The following is a 15,672-nucleotide window of genomic DNA, read 5'->3' on the forward strand; positions in this document are numbered from 1 at the left end:
AATTAATTGGTTTGGTTTGGTTCCAATATTTGAAGAACTAACTTACTTGGTTTGGTTTCTTTTTAGGAAAAAATCGATCCAAATCGAACCATGAACACCCCTAATTACGGGTAGAATCGGGTTGGTATTATTAGGGTCAAGTTTTTGGATAGGGGTTTTAATTTGGTGGGGTAATCTGATGTGGCGACTGAGATCAAAAAAAGGTTGGAGGGGTCAGCTACCACAGGGGACGACCGTTAGGGTTAGGTTTTAAAATGGATTATTAACGGTTGGGACTGTAATGGGCGAAGAGTATAACGGGGTTAGATGTAAACAATAAGCGATAGTAAAGGGGCAATTTTGGACCTTCTCCCAATTGTTTAACTCAATTTCAACTATAAATTTTGACTCCAAAATCAGTTCATCCAATCTTCCTCAAATTGTGTATATTGTCTCGATACTATGTGTTTTTGATAAAACAATGATACTATGCAGTTTCATTTTATGTGAACTTTTTGAGAGTTTATTTGACTCCCCAAATAATAATAATAGGTTCACATAAAATAAAATAGACGAATTATATAATTAATAATTCGTAAAATTTGTGAAAATTCACAAACACATGGATCAAAAGTGCACATGTCATTTAACAAATTTCGTCAATGTCACATTCAGAAGGATCAAGATAAGGATTCGATCATATTTGAGGGACTAAACTAAAAATACAAAATTTCCCTAACAACTGTAAGTAGTTCCTCCTATAACTTAACTTTTAAATCCACATGTGAACAAATGAGGCTTGTTCAGATGGTAAAAGCACCTCCACCTACGGATGTTGGGTTCGAGTCATGTGGAAATACTATAGATCCTCCTAATTTGGGAGGAGTTTTTAAAAAAAATCCACACATGACATTCCTCTCACTGCATGCAAGTGCAAATCAATGGAACGCTTGGAAAGCCTGGAAAATATGAGGAAGGAATTAGCGCGGTGGGACTATGCAATGTTCTATTATCAAAAGGACAACTATATTAAGTCCCACATACGATGCGGTGAGCGGGGTCTTGTTAAATCGTTTATGAGGATTTGCGAGCAAATAAAGGAGCAGATGGCCACCGATGAGTATGCTTCTCTCTCTTGATTTTTGGCTCTTTTGATCTGTATTTTTCTTGGGTTTTGTCTATTATTTGGTTATAATATTGAGATTTTAATTATTCTTGTCACATCACCTTAACGATTATAGACCCATTTGTAAATTTAACTCAAATCACTCCCGGGAAAGAAAATTACACAAACATATACTTGCATTTCTTACTCGAATTTTTAAGACTCAGGGCAATTGGTTAGATCATTATATCCTCCATTTTCTTCTTCTAGCGTATATGAGTTCCAAAATTATAAGGAGAGGACTATATAGTTTGAGGAGATATTCATTTGCAAATTCTCAACTCTGATTGATTATATATTCCTTCAGGAGTTCTCTTTGGAAAATGACTCCAACACCCTTGGGTGACGCGAAACCATACAGATTTGACGATTTGAAAGATATGATTGAAAACTTTGACTGGGATATTTCAAAGACTATGCACGGGAGATTGTACAAAGATGTCATTCACGATGACAAAGGCGGACAAGTGCTAGAAGTTACTATCAAGACATGGGATTTCTTTTTTCCAAACCAGAGGTACTATGGTGACCATCGGATTTTGTGTATGTTACATATCGGATCCCGTTTCTCTTTCTCTCTCCCTCTCCCTCTCCCTCTCCCTCTCTCTATCTGAGTATTTGTGGCTAAACTATTTGGAAAATTTGCAGAATGAGCATGAAATATTGACGGATGAGAGTGGTAATCTCTACGACTATATAAGCCTATCTAATTGCGAAAATAATAAAAATGAAAGTAAAATTTAACAACTAACTGCAACAGATAACCAAATAGCTGGTAACAATGTCGTTCGGCATGTACAATAACCAACACTCTATAAATACACAGTATTCCTAAAACCCGAAACATCATAAGTCACAAGCTACAGAAGGAAACTAGTATCTCGATAAAAGATACTAGAAGTACAGAAGGTAATTGACATAGAGGAGAATAGAGGGGGACTCCGAGGTCTGCGGACGCGGAAGATATACCTTGAACTCTCCAACTGTCACTGCTCACTGATGACGTGGCTGATAATGAGCACCTGGATCTGCACATAAAACATGTGCTGAAGAGTAGCATGAGTCCACCATAATGGTACCCAGTAAGTGCCAAGCCTAACCTCGGTCAAGTAGTGAAGAGTTCAGGTCAGGCCTACTATAATGTAATAAATAAGGCAGGGGAATATAACACTATATTAAGAGACTGGAATTTATCAAAAGGAAACACAACAAAAATAGCAGTACAACACACAAGGGTATATAGTAGGGGATATTCCGAGATACCGTCTCGTAGTCCTAAAGTAAATAAGCAGAGAGATCTCCCAAGGTACCGCCTCGTAATCTCAAAAGTAAATGTGCACGCAGAACTCCCGAGGTACCGCCTCGTAGTCTCAAAAGTAAATATACAGGAAGAATTCTTGAGGAACCTCAAACCGCCTTGTAGTCTCAAAAGTAAATGTGCTGGGATAACTCCCGAGGTATCGCCTCGTAGTCTCAAAAGTAAACACACAGCTCAAAACGATAAATACATCAGTTAATAGCAAGAATCCTAAAATTAAGACTGATAAAGAACAAGAAAAGAGCAGGAAAATCAACTAGGCATGCTGCACAAAGTTAAAATAAGTAGTTAAAGCACGTAAACATGCGATATTAGACTAGACAAGTTAACTACACATGTTGGCATAACTCAATTAAAAATGGAAACAGGTTACTACTCAGTAAAAATCATGTTTTTCAATAATAGCCCGTGTACGCACTCGTCACCTCGCGTACACGGTGCTCACATATCACAATAGTACCAAATCCTAAGGGGATTTCCCCCACACAAGGTTAGGCTAGCCACTTACTTCAAACCAAGCTCAATCAATCTGTAAGAATGCCTTTTCCTCGATTATCCGACTCCAAATGGCCCAAATCTAGACAAACACAATTACATATCATAAATACAACTATAATAGACTAATCCAATTAATGAAATCAAGACTTTAACAAGAAATTTGAAAAATCGCCCTAAAAAGCCTCCCTAGGCCCACGACTCGGAATCGGGTAAAAGTCAAAAAATATGAACACCCATTCACTCACGAGTTCACTCCTAATAAAATTATCCAAATCCGATATCAAAATCCCAATCAAAACTCAAAAACTTAGTTGAAGAACTTCTCCCATTTTCCCAAAATTTTTCAACCAAATTCCTTAATTAGATGATGAAATCAATTACAGATTAGTGGAATATAACCATAAACGAGTTAAGAATCATTACTCCCAAAGTTCTCTCTGAAAAATCCTTGAATTATCGCCTTAATACGAGCTATCAAAATCCCAAAATAGAAAATGGGATAAAACCCTCGAACTTCGCCTTTTTCTGCCTAGCGATTTCGCATCTGCGGGCTTCCATCGCAGATGCGGTAATGAATTAAGGTATCTAGGACCGCTTCTGTGGTCAGGTGGCCGCACCTGCGTGTGCGCACTTGCGAACAATGGTCCGTTTTTGCGGTCTTCCCCCATGCCTGCGGTTCCTCTAGCGTATCTGCGGACATCACAGATGCGGCATTTTCCTCGCACCTGTGACCCCTGACCAAACCTCCCAACTCCGCTTCTGCGCTCCTCGATTCGCACATGCGTGTCCGCACCTGCGGCCAACCCCATCGCAGGTGCGATGACACCAGAAGTTGAAAAAAAACTTCAGTAGTTACACAAGTCCAATTACGATCCGTTAAGCATCCAAAACACACCTGAGGCCCCCAGGACCTCAACCAAACATACCACCAAGTCCTAAAACATCATACGAACTTAGTCGAGCCCTCAAATCACATCAAACAACTCTAAATATCTGAATCACCCTCCAATTCAACTTAATGAACTTTGAAATTTTAAACTTCTACAACCGATGACGAAACCTATCAAATCACGTCCGATTGACCTCAAATTTTGCATATGAGTCATAATTAACATTACAGACCTACTCCAACTTCCGGAATTGGAATCCTACCCCGATATCAAAAAGTCCACTACCCATCAAATTTTCCAAAAATTCAACTTTCGTCATTTCAAGCCTAATTTAGCTCCAGCCCTCCAAAACACAATCGGGACACGCTCCTAAGTCCAAAATCACCCAACGGAGAAAACAAAAATGATGAAACTCCATTCCTGAGTCGGCTTTACACACCTCCCACTACGATTAAAATTCTAGAACTTAAGCTTCCATTTTAGGGACTAAGTGTCCCAAAACACTATGAAACAACGAACAAAACCTCCCGACAAATCACATAAGTAGAAAAGGATACGGGGGAAGCATTAAACATGGCTATTACTCTCAAAATGATCGACTGAGTCGTTACATCCTCCCCTTCTTAAAACAACCATTCGTCCTTAAATGAGTATAGAGACATTACTAAAGTGGTGAAAAGATGAGGATAACGGATGCGCATATCATGCTCGGTCTCCCAAGTCGCCTCCTTGACCGGCTGACCCCTCCACCGAACCTTCATGGAAGCAATGTTCTTTTTCCTCAGCTTTCGAACCTGCCTATCCAAAAGATCCATCGGCTGCTCTACATAAGATAAATCCTTGTCCAACTGGATTAAGCTGAAATCGAACACATGAGACGGATCGTCGTGATTGTTCCGGAGCATTGAAACATGGAATACTAGATAAACCCCTGCTAGACTGGGAGACAAGGAAAGCTCATAAGCAACCTCCCCAACACCTCGTAACACCTCAAATGGGCCGAAAAACCTTGGGCTCAGCTTACCCTTATTTTCGAACCTCATAACACCCTTCATGGGTGACACTCGGAGCAGGACCCGCTCTCCAACCATGAATGCGACATCGCGAACCTTCCGATCTGCATAACTCTTCTGTTTGGGCTGGGCTGTGAAAATTTGATCCTGAATCACCTTAACTTTCTCTAGAGCATCTTGACCCAAGTGTGTACCCAATAACCTAGCCTCACCCGGTTCGAACCAACCTACTGGAGACCGACACAGTCTACCATAGAGAGCCTCATACAGTGCCATCTGGATGCTCGACTGATAACTGTTGTTGTAGGCAAACTCTGCAAGTGGAAAGAACTGATCCCACAAACCTCCAAACTCCATCACACACGCACTGAGCATATCATCTAATATCTGAATAGTGCCCTCGGACTGCCCGTCTGTCTGAGGGTGAAATGTTATGCCCAGCTCCACTCAAGTACCCAACTCATGTTGTACGGTCCTCCAGAACCGTGATGTAAACTGCGTACCTCGGTCAGAGATGATGAATACTGGTACGCCATGAAGCCTTACGATCTCGCGGATATAAACTCAAGCCATATGCTCAGATGAATAGGTAGTCATCATAGGAATGAAATTAGCTGACTTGGTCAACCTATCTATAATCACCCAAACAGCATCAAACTTCCATTGAGTCTGTGGAAGCCCAACAACGAAATCCATAGTGATCTGCTCCTATCTCCACTCTGGAATCTCTAACTTCTGAAGCAACCCACCTAGCCGCTGATGCTCATACTTCACCTGTTGGCAATTTAGAAACTGAACTACATACTCCACTATGTCCTTCTTCATTCTCCTCCACCAGTAATACTGCCTCAAGTCCTGATACATCTTCGTGGCACCCGGATGAATGGAATACCGCAAACTGTAAGCCTCCTGGAGAATCAATTCACGCAAACCATCTACATTAGGCACACATAGCCTGCCCTGCATCCTCAATGCATCATCATCCCCAATAGTGACCTCCTTAGCATCACTGTGCTGGACCGTGTCCTTAAGGACAAGCAGATGAGGGTCATCATATTGACGCTCCCTAATACGATCATAAAGAGAAGACCGAGAGACCACACTAGCCAATACTTGGCTCGGCTCAGAAATATCCAATCTCACAAAATAGCTAGCTAAGGCCTGAACATCCAATGCTATGGGCCTCTCTACTGCTGGTAGATATGCTAAGCTCCCCAAACTCTCTGCCCGGTGACTCAAAGCATCAGCCACCACATTGGCCTTCTCGGGATGGTACAAAATGGTGATATCATAATCCTTAAGCAACTCCAACCACCTCCGCTGACAAAAGTTAAGATCCTTCTATTTGAACAGGTGTTGTAAACTCAGGTGATCTGTGTAAATCTCACAAAGGACACCGTACAAATAGTGCCGCCAAATCTTCAAGGCATGAACAATAGCTGCTAACTCAAGGTCGTGGACAGGATAGTTCTTTTCATGCACCTTCAATTGTCTGGACACGTAGGCAATCACCCTACCTTCCTGCATCAACACCGCGCCGAGATCAATTTGTGATGCATCATAATATACAGTATAAGTCCCCGAACCTATACACAATACTAATACTGATGTTGTAGTCAAAGCTGTCTTGAGCTTCTGAAAGCTCTCCTCACACTCCTTTGTCCACCTGAACGGAGCATCCTTATGGGTTAGCCTAGTCATAGGTGCTGCAATAGATGATAAACCCTCTACAAATTAACGGTAATACCCCGCCAGCCCAAGAAAACTTCGGATCTCCATATTTGAGGATGGTCTAGGCCAACTCTGCACTGTTTCCAGCTTTTTCGGATCCATGTGCTGCTCATGATCCTCCCGAGTTCGGGAGTACACCAGAATGTTATCAGTAAATACAATGACAAATGAGTCAAGATAGGGCCGAACACACTGTGCATAAACGTTTTTGGGGTATTGGTCAGCCCGAATGACATCACAAGGAACTCGTAGTGACCATACAGAGTCCTAAAAGAAGTCTTCGAGATATCTGGCTCCCGAATCTTCAACTGATGGTAGTTTGAACGTAAGTCAATCTTGGAAAATACCATGTCACCCTATAACTGATCAAACAAGTCATCAATACGAGGTAATGGATACATGTTCTTCACTGTAACTTTGTTCAGCTGGCGATAATCAATGCACATACGCATAGAACCATCATTTTTCTTCACTAACAAGACCGAAGCACCCCAAGGTGATACACTAGGCCGAATGAAGAACTTATCAAGCAATTACTGTAATTTCTCCTTCAACTCTTTCAACTCAGGAGGAGAGATACGATATGGAGGAATAGAGATGGGCTGGTTGCCCGGCAACAAATTAATGCCAAAATTAATATCCTGGTTGGGCGACATGCCCGGAAGATTAGCTGGAAATACATCTAGAAAGTCCCTTACTACTGCAACTCACTCAACTATAGGGGTATCAACAATGACATCTCTCACATAAGCTAGATATGCGTCACACCCCTTCTCAACCATTCGTTGAGCTTTTAAGAAATGAAATAACTCTACTGGGAGTATACTCTAAGTTACCTCTCCACTCTAATCGTAGTAATCGTAGCATAGTCCATGATGAAAATAATATCAAAGTCTACCATGTTGAGCAATAATAAATCGGCTCTGGTCTAAAAACCACTAAGAACAACCAAACACGACCGACACACATAGTCTACAACAAGAGAATCTCCCACAGGTGTAGACACATAAACATGAGAACTCAAAGAACCACGAGATACGCCCAAATACAGGATAAAATAACAGGACACATAGGAATAAGTGGAGCCTGGATCAAATAAAACTGACGCATCTCTATGACAGATCGGAACAATACCTGCAATGACAGAGTTGGGACCAACTGCCTTTGTACAAGTTGGAAGAGCATAATATATGGCCTGGCCTCCCCCTCTAAGGCGACCTCTACCTCCCTGACCTCCACCTCGAGCTGGCTGAGCAGGTGGGGAGGTAGCTGGTGCTGTAATCATAGCCTGAGGACCCGGTGGAGCACGCGGTGACTGAGAAATCTGTGGAGGTGCAACCCTTCTAAGTCTGGGTCAATCCCTCACCATATGGAGAGTGTCTCCATACTCAAAAACAGCTCTCGGAGGGCGTGGCTGTTGTGACTGGCTCGGGCTAGGTATGTTGTATTGACCGCTAAGAGCATCTCGTGCAGGAGGTGCACTAGATATTAGCGGTGCATAATAAGGATCCTGGGGCCTAGAAGGGGCCGGAATACCACTAGCGGCTGGAAGAGCTGAGTGAACGGGGCGAGTCACATAGCCCATTCCATGACGAACTGCAACTGGGGCACGAGTACCACTGTAAGTGTCAGACTCTCGAGATCTCTGGCCTCCCTCTCCTCTCTCTCCCGAGCAAGCATACCCTCCAATCTCCTAGCAATACTCACAACCTACTAGTAAGAAATATCTATCTCCAACTCCCGGACCATGCTGAGCCTGATATTGGGGTGGAGTCCCTCAATAAACCGACGAACCCTCTCTCGAACCGTGGCAACCAAGGTGGGTGCATGTTGGGCCAAATCATTGAAGCGAACTGCATACTCTGACACAGTCATAGCACCCTGGCGCAACTACTCAAACTATATGCGACATGCGTCCCTGAGACTCTGAGGAACATACTCTCTCAAGAACATGTCCGAGAACTGAGTCCATGTAAGTGAAGCTGCCTCAGCCGGACTACTCGACTCATAAGCACACCACCACTGATAGGCTGCTCCTCAAATCTCAATGCAGTAAAAGAAACCCCACTCGACTCCGCTACATCCATAGTACGGAGAATACGATGACACTCATCCATAAAACCCTAGGCATCATTTGTCGCCAATCCATTGAAGATAGGAGGGTGGTAGTTCTTGTACCTCTCAAGTCTGAGCTTCTCCAGCTCAAACATTGTTGCACTAGACTCGGGTCGGACAGGAGCTACCAGTTGCATCGGTATAATCTCTAGAACTTGGTCAACCTGAACCCGCTGCTCTAGGGTACGGTCTATGGGAGACTATGCTCCTCCTCCGACCTGAGATGTGGCTGGAGCAAGTGGAATCAATCCAGCCTGAGCTAAGGTGCTAAACATGCTCAGAAATGGGGCTAGAGTCTCTTGGAGGGCTGGTGCAGGAATAGTTACCTCAGGTGCTTTCCCTCCAGCTGGATCTACTGGGGGCTCCTCTGTATCATCTTGTATGGGTGCTCTGGCTGCACCGCGTGGACGTCCTCGGCCTCTACCTCGGCTCCGGCCTCTCGCGGCTCTAGTAGGAGAAGCGGGTGCCTGGTCATCAAATCCGCCTGTATGTGTCCTCACTATCTTGAGAGAATAGAATACAGAAGTTTAGAATTTCGAAGTCAATAATTTCACACGATAAGGAATCAAAGAAGTGTAATTTTTCCTAATTGTTCCATAACCTCCCTAAGATAAATACATACGTCTTTGTACTGATCCGCGAGACTCTACTAAACTTGCTTGTGACTCACGACACCTATGAACCTAGAGCTCTGATACCAACTTGTCAAGACCCAAAACTCCCTCCAAAAATGCCGTGACGATACCTAGTCTCTACGCCTAGGTAAGCCTATCTAATTGTTGAAATAACAAAAATAGAAGTAATATTTAACAACTAACTACAACATATAACCAAATAGCTGGTAACAATGCCGCTCGACATGTACAATAACCAACACTCTAGAAATATACAGTATTTCCAAAACCCGGAACATCATAAGTCATAAGCTACAGAAGAAAACTAGTATCTCTATAAAAGATACTAGAAGTACAGAAGGTAATTGACACAGAGGAGAATAAAGGGGGACTCCGAGGTCTGCGAACGCGACAGATATACCTTGAAGTCTCCAACTGTCACTACTCACTGATGACGTGGTTGATAATGAGTACCTGGATCTTCACACAAAATATGTGTAGAAGAGTAGCATGAGTACACAACAACGGTACCCAATAAATGTCAAGCCTAACCTCGGTCGAGTAGTGACGAGGTCAGGTCAGGCCCACTGGTATGTAATAAATAAGGCAGGGGAATATAACAATATATTAAGAGACTGGAATTTAACAAAAGGAAACACATCAAAAATAGCAGTACAACACATAAGGTTAAACAACAGGGGATCTTCCGAGATACCGTCTCAAAGTCCCAAAGTAAATAAGCAAAGAGATATCCTGAGGTACTGCCTCGTAGTCTCAAAAGTAAATGTGCAAGGAGAACTCCCGAGGTACCGCCTCGTAGTCTCAAAACATATACATAGAGAACTCCAGAGGAACCGCCTCGTAGTCTCAAAAGTAAATATACAGGGAAAACTCCCGAGGAACCGCCTCGTAGTCTCAAAAGTAAATGTGCTGGGAGAACTCCCGAGGTACCACCTCGTAGTCTCAAAATTAAACATACAGCTCAAACCGATGAATACAGTAGTTAACGGTAAGAATCCTACAATTAAGACTGATAAAGAACAAGGAAAGAGCAGGAAAATCAACTAGGCATGCTGCACAAAGTTAAAATAAGCAGTTAAAGCACGTAGACATGCGATATTAGACTAGACATGATAACTACACATGTTGGTATTAGTCAATTAAGAATGGAAACAGGTTACTACTTAGTAAAAATAAGGTTTTTAAATAAAAGCTTGTGCACGCACACGTCACCTCGCGTACACGACGCTCACATATCACAACAGTACCAAATCCTAAGGGGATTTCCTGCACACAAGGTTAGGCAAGCCACTTACCTCGAACCAAGCTCAATCAATCCGTAAGAATGCTTTTTCCTAGATTATCCGACTCTGAATGGCCCAAATCTAGCCAAACACAATTACATATCATAAATACAACTATAATAGACTAATCTAAGTAATGAAATCAAGTTTTAACAAGAAATTCGAAAATCGCCCTAAAAAGCCTCCCCGAGCCCACGCCTCGAAATCGGGTAAACATCACAAAATATGAATACCCATTCACTCACGAGTTCACTCGTACCAAAATTATCTAAATCCGATATCAAAATCCCAATCAAAACTCAAAAATTTAGTTGAAGAACTTCTCCTATTTCCCTCCAAATTTCTCCACCAAATTCCTTAATTAGATGATGAAATCAACTATAGGTTAGTGGAATATAACTATAAACGAGTTAAGAATCATTACCCCAAAGTTCTCTATGAAAATCCTTGAATTATCGCCTTAATTCGAGTTCTCAAAGTCCCAAAATTGAAAATGGGATAAAACCCTTGAACTTGGCCCTTTTCTGCCCAGCGATTTCGCATCTACGGGATTCTAGTCGCACCTGTGACACCGCGGAAATGACTTAAGGTATCTGGGACCGCTTTTGGGTTCAGGTGTCCGCACCTGCGTGTGCGCACTTGCAGACAATGGTCAGCTTCTACGGTCTTTCTCCAATTCAACAAGTCCTTAAATATCATACGAACTTAGTCGAGCCTTCAAATCACATCAAACAATGCTAAACACACGAATCACCCTCCAATTCAACTTAATGAACTTTGAAACTTCAAATTTCTACAACCGATGCGGAAACCTATCAAACCACATCCGATAGACCTCAAATTTTTCACACAAGTCATAATTGACATTACGGACCTACTCCAACTTCCGGAATTGGAATCCGACCGTGATATCAAAAGGTCCACTGCCGGTCAAACTTTCCAAAAATTCAACTTTCGCCATTTCAAGCCTAATTTAGCTACAGTCCAAAACACAATCTGGACACGCTCCTAAGTCTAAAATCACCCAACGGAGCTAACAGAACCGACAAAACTCCATTCCGAAGTCGTCTTCATACAGTACCCACTACGGTCAAAATTCTAAAACTTAAGCTTCCGTTTTAGGGACTAAGTGTCCCAAAACACTCTGAAACTACGAACAAAACCTCCCCACAAGTCACATAAGCAGAAAAAGATACGGGAAAAGCAGTAAATATGGGGGTCGGGGTTATTACTCACAAAACGACCGGGCGGGTCGTTACAGAAGTCTATATAAATTATTATAGGGATTTTAATTTTTTTCTAAATTTAGGAGATAAGAGAAATGTTTTTATTTATCTATAGATTTATCATATGTTAATTTTCATAATGAAACAATATAAAAATTATAACAAATAGAGTTTAGGATAATTTATTGATAGTTGAAAACTTATCAAGGAAGAATGAGTTCAAACCATGAAGATTAAATTTTCACATCAATTAAGCATATAGTAAGAGATAACCTCCTAATACAGTATGAACAAATCTCATCACTTAAATTAACTTTTGAGATTTAATAAACTTTACTTTTTAAAATTACTTTTGAATATGAAATTTTCTAGTTTTAAATCGCCTTCAAATAGTATGGATAGATGAAAACCTTTTAATTTTAATTTTTAAATTGCTTTAAAAAAGTATGTGTAAATATGAAAATCTTGTAAATATTTACCGATATTTCTTTTTGTTGCTCTATTATTTAAAAATTAAGTTTACTTTCTCTATGGAAACTTCTAGTTGACTAAACTAAAATTAATAATTTTACCAAATAAGAAAAATAATGTTCCAAATGAGTATTTGCTAAGAGTACTCTATGCAAAAGTAGTCTAAGCAACAGAACATTTAAATGAGTGTTATGGTTATGGGAATGTGGGGTCCACGTGTATCAATGACACTTTGCATTTAAGAATTGCAAACAATGTAGGAGTTTTTCTGAAATAACATATATGCCCTTGGTTGACCATCTTTCCATTTCTATATAATAAATAAAAAATAACAATTATTTCTTAGTTAACTCCCGTGAGCATAATTAAGGATTTATCAAATGGACAATGTAGATAGCCATGGTACTCCCTAGTTCTATTAGTGCATGATAGGGAAAATGCATAAGTACGCCCCACCTATAGCCGGATTTTCAATTACATACTCTATCTTTGCGGGATTATTATTACCCCCTAAACTATTTTAAAATAGAATAAATTCACCCTTAAAATACCATAACCAAATTTTCGTTAGGCAGTGACCACACTCGCTTGACACATAAGATTTCATTAAAAAAATATTTTTTTTCTTTTCCTTCTCTTTTCTCTTCTTCATTACTCCAGTAAACCCAAATAAGAAAGATTCACTCATATTTTTCTATTTCTGTTGCTACGCTTGTTTAATGGCTATTACGGTAGAAGATTTTTGGATGGTGGCTATAATTGGTGATTTTGAGTGGCATAAACATGATGGATGTTATAACTAAGAGGTGAGTGATGATATATAGTATGAGAAAAAGTGTGTCTGCTAGGTTAGAAGAAAACTTTTTCTAGTTAAAATTTCAATACCTTCATTTTTTCGGGCATGAGAAGGTTTTCTGATGACGAATTTCCACTCCCCCCCCCCCCAACTCCCAAATTTGAGTGTATTTTGGTTTGCTTATGAATAGATCTTTTTGAGAGTTTAATTTATGTGTGAAAAGGATAGAAAGAGGAAGAAGAAAAACAGAATAAATAGAAGAAGAATGGTTAGACAAAGTCGTCGTCGAGTGAATATCCGCCTGAATTAGAGAAGAAACGAAAAAAGAGGTAAAAGAAAAAGACAAATAAAAAGAAAGAGGTAAAGGAAAAGGAAAAAAATTAAGAAATTATATATCTCACTAAAATGATAAAAAGGCAAAACGAAAAAATCTGAAAATCATTTTTTCTTTCTTGTCACTCTCCCAAGGAGCGTGAAATACACACTCTGCCACGTAAGCTTTAGGTTTTCCAAAATTGAGCATGTTTGGTCACTGTCAAAATATCTTTAAACAATCTATTTGTTCGATTTAGTGGGAACTTTGATAAAAGAAGATTTCAGCACAAACACTAGGAGAGTCGTGTCAAATTCCAAAAATTGGAGTACCAAAGAATGCACCACAAAAAACAAAATAGGACAAAATAGTAGAAATTACATCCCAAAATACAACACTAGTCACAAGAAAAAGACCAAAATGGCATAAACTCTAAAAATTGCACTTCTAACTATGAATAGTTTCGCTAATTTTTACAACCAGAGTTTGTTATTCTCTCCATCGCAATTTATGTGACACTTTTTTTTAATCAGTCCCAAAAAGAATGTCATCTTTTCTTATTTAAAAACAATTTATCTTTAATATTTCAATTTTATCCTTAATGAATTGATTTAAAGCCACACATACATTTATGAATTTTTTTAGACTACAAATTTTCAAAGCCTTGCCTTCTTATTTGAACTTGGTGACAAGTCAAACATTGCCTTATAAAAGAGTAAATATATCAACAGTGCTCACTTCTAATAAACATAAAGAAACTAAAGACGAGAAAAGGCCCAAAATAGTCCAGTATCTTTGGACTTTAACTCAAACTAGTCCTATTTTGTGATAATCCAAAATATCATCTTTAATTTAAACATTCATTTATGTTTTCTATGATCTCGAAAATTACTATTCATCATTTCTCGACTTGCGTGCGCAGTCCGAATTATTTTTTGGAAAAGTTTTTATATGAAAAATTGATTAAAATGTGAAATAAAGCTTTAAAACTTAAGTGAGTTGACTTCGATCAACGTTTTGAACAAACGGATCTGGATCAGTATTTTGATAGTTCCAGTAAGTCTGTATCGTGATTTGAGATTTGGGCATATGCCCAGAATCGAATTCGGAGGTCCCTAGCTCAAATTATCGCTATTTAGAAGAAACTAGAAATATAAAGGCTAAAGATTTCCAAAGTTTGACTGCGGAGTTGACTTTATTGATATCGGACTCGTATTGAGATTTCGAAAATTGAAATAGCTCTGTTATGTCATTTATGACTTGTGTGCCAAATTCAAAATCATTCCGGATTCATTTAACATGTTTCGGCATAAGTTTTGTAAATTGAAAAGCTTGAAACTCATAAGTCTGAATCGAGGTGTGAATTATAATTTCAATATTTTTTGACGTGATTTAAAACCCCGAGTAAGTCCGTATTATATTTCGGGACTTGTTGGAATATTCGGGCGGGGTCCCGAGGGGTTCGGGTGAGTTTCGGGGTAGTTTTGGACCATTGTCAGGCCATTTTTAGCTGCTGATTTTTTGCTACAACAGTGTGCTATGCGATAGCGGGTAATTGTCTGCGATCGCGATCAGTAAAATGGGAGAAATTGACTAGTGCCTCGCGATCGCGAATTACCTTTCGCGATCGCATAGAGGAAACGGCTGCTATACTGACCCGACTTTGGAAGCTTATATTTCACAATCTATAAGAATTTGGAGATGATCCAAAAATGAATGTTGTAGCACTTTGTGTCTAGTTTTCATAAAAGCAAACCATTTGGCATTTGGAGTTGTGTACAAAAAGTTGTGGTTGGTACACTACAGGCTGTTCGGGAAGTTGTTTGGAAATCGCACAGAAGAAATTTGTGTTGCACAGGGCTTACTTTGATAACTTATATCTCTCAATATATAAAGAAATAGGAGATAACCAAAACATGAAAGCTGTAGATCTTTCTGTCTAGTTTTCATAAAGATAATCCATTTGTTATTTGGAGTTTTGTACAAATAGTTATGATTATTATACTTGAGGTTGTCCAGAAGATTGCATAAAGATAATCCATTTTTCACTTCTCACGATTTTGAGCTCGGGTAAGGCGGGTTTTGGGTAATTTTCACGGGAAAACATTGGGGTAATTATTCCTTATCCTATATTGATTATATTTCATGATTGCATAGTCATTTACAACATGAATTTGCGAATTAATGAAAGAAAAATCATTTTTTAATAACATTTTGCAAAAATGTAAAACTGAGATTT

General features: G+C 39.8%; 1 long non-coding RNA gene across 1 annotated transcript; it reads left to right on the forward strand.

The window, feature by feature from the left end:
• Nucleotides 1–837: 837 nt before the first annotated feature.
• On the forward strand, nt 838–1,818 carry LOC107829588 (uncharacterized). The gene is made up of 2 exons (XR_001657974.2): nt 838–1,099; nt 1,452–1,818. It is a non-coding gene; the product is annotated as an uncharacterized LOC107829588 (long non-coding RNA).
• Nucleotides 1,819–15,672: the final 13,854 nt, after the last annotated feature.

This window comes from Nicotiana tabacum, chromosome 17, assembly GCF_000715075.1.
Source record: "Nicotiana tabacum cultivar K326 chromosome 17, ASM71507v2, whole genome shotgun sequence".
In the NCBI taxonomy this organism is placed as follows: Eukaryota; Viridiplantae; Streptophyta; class Magnoliopsida; order Solanales; family Solanaceae; genus Nicotiana; species Nicotiana tabacum.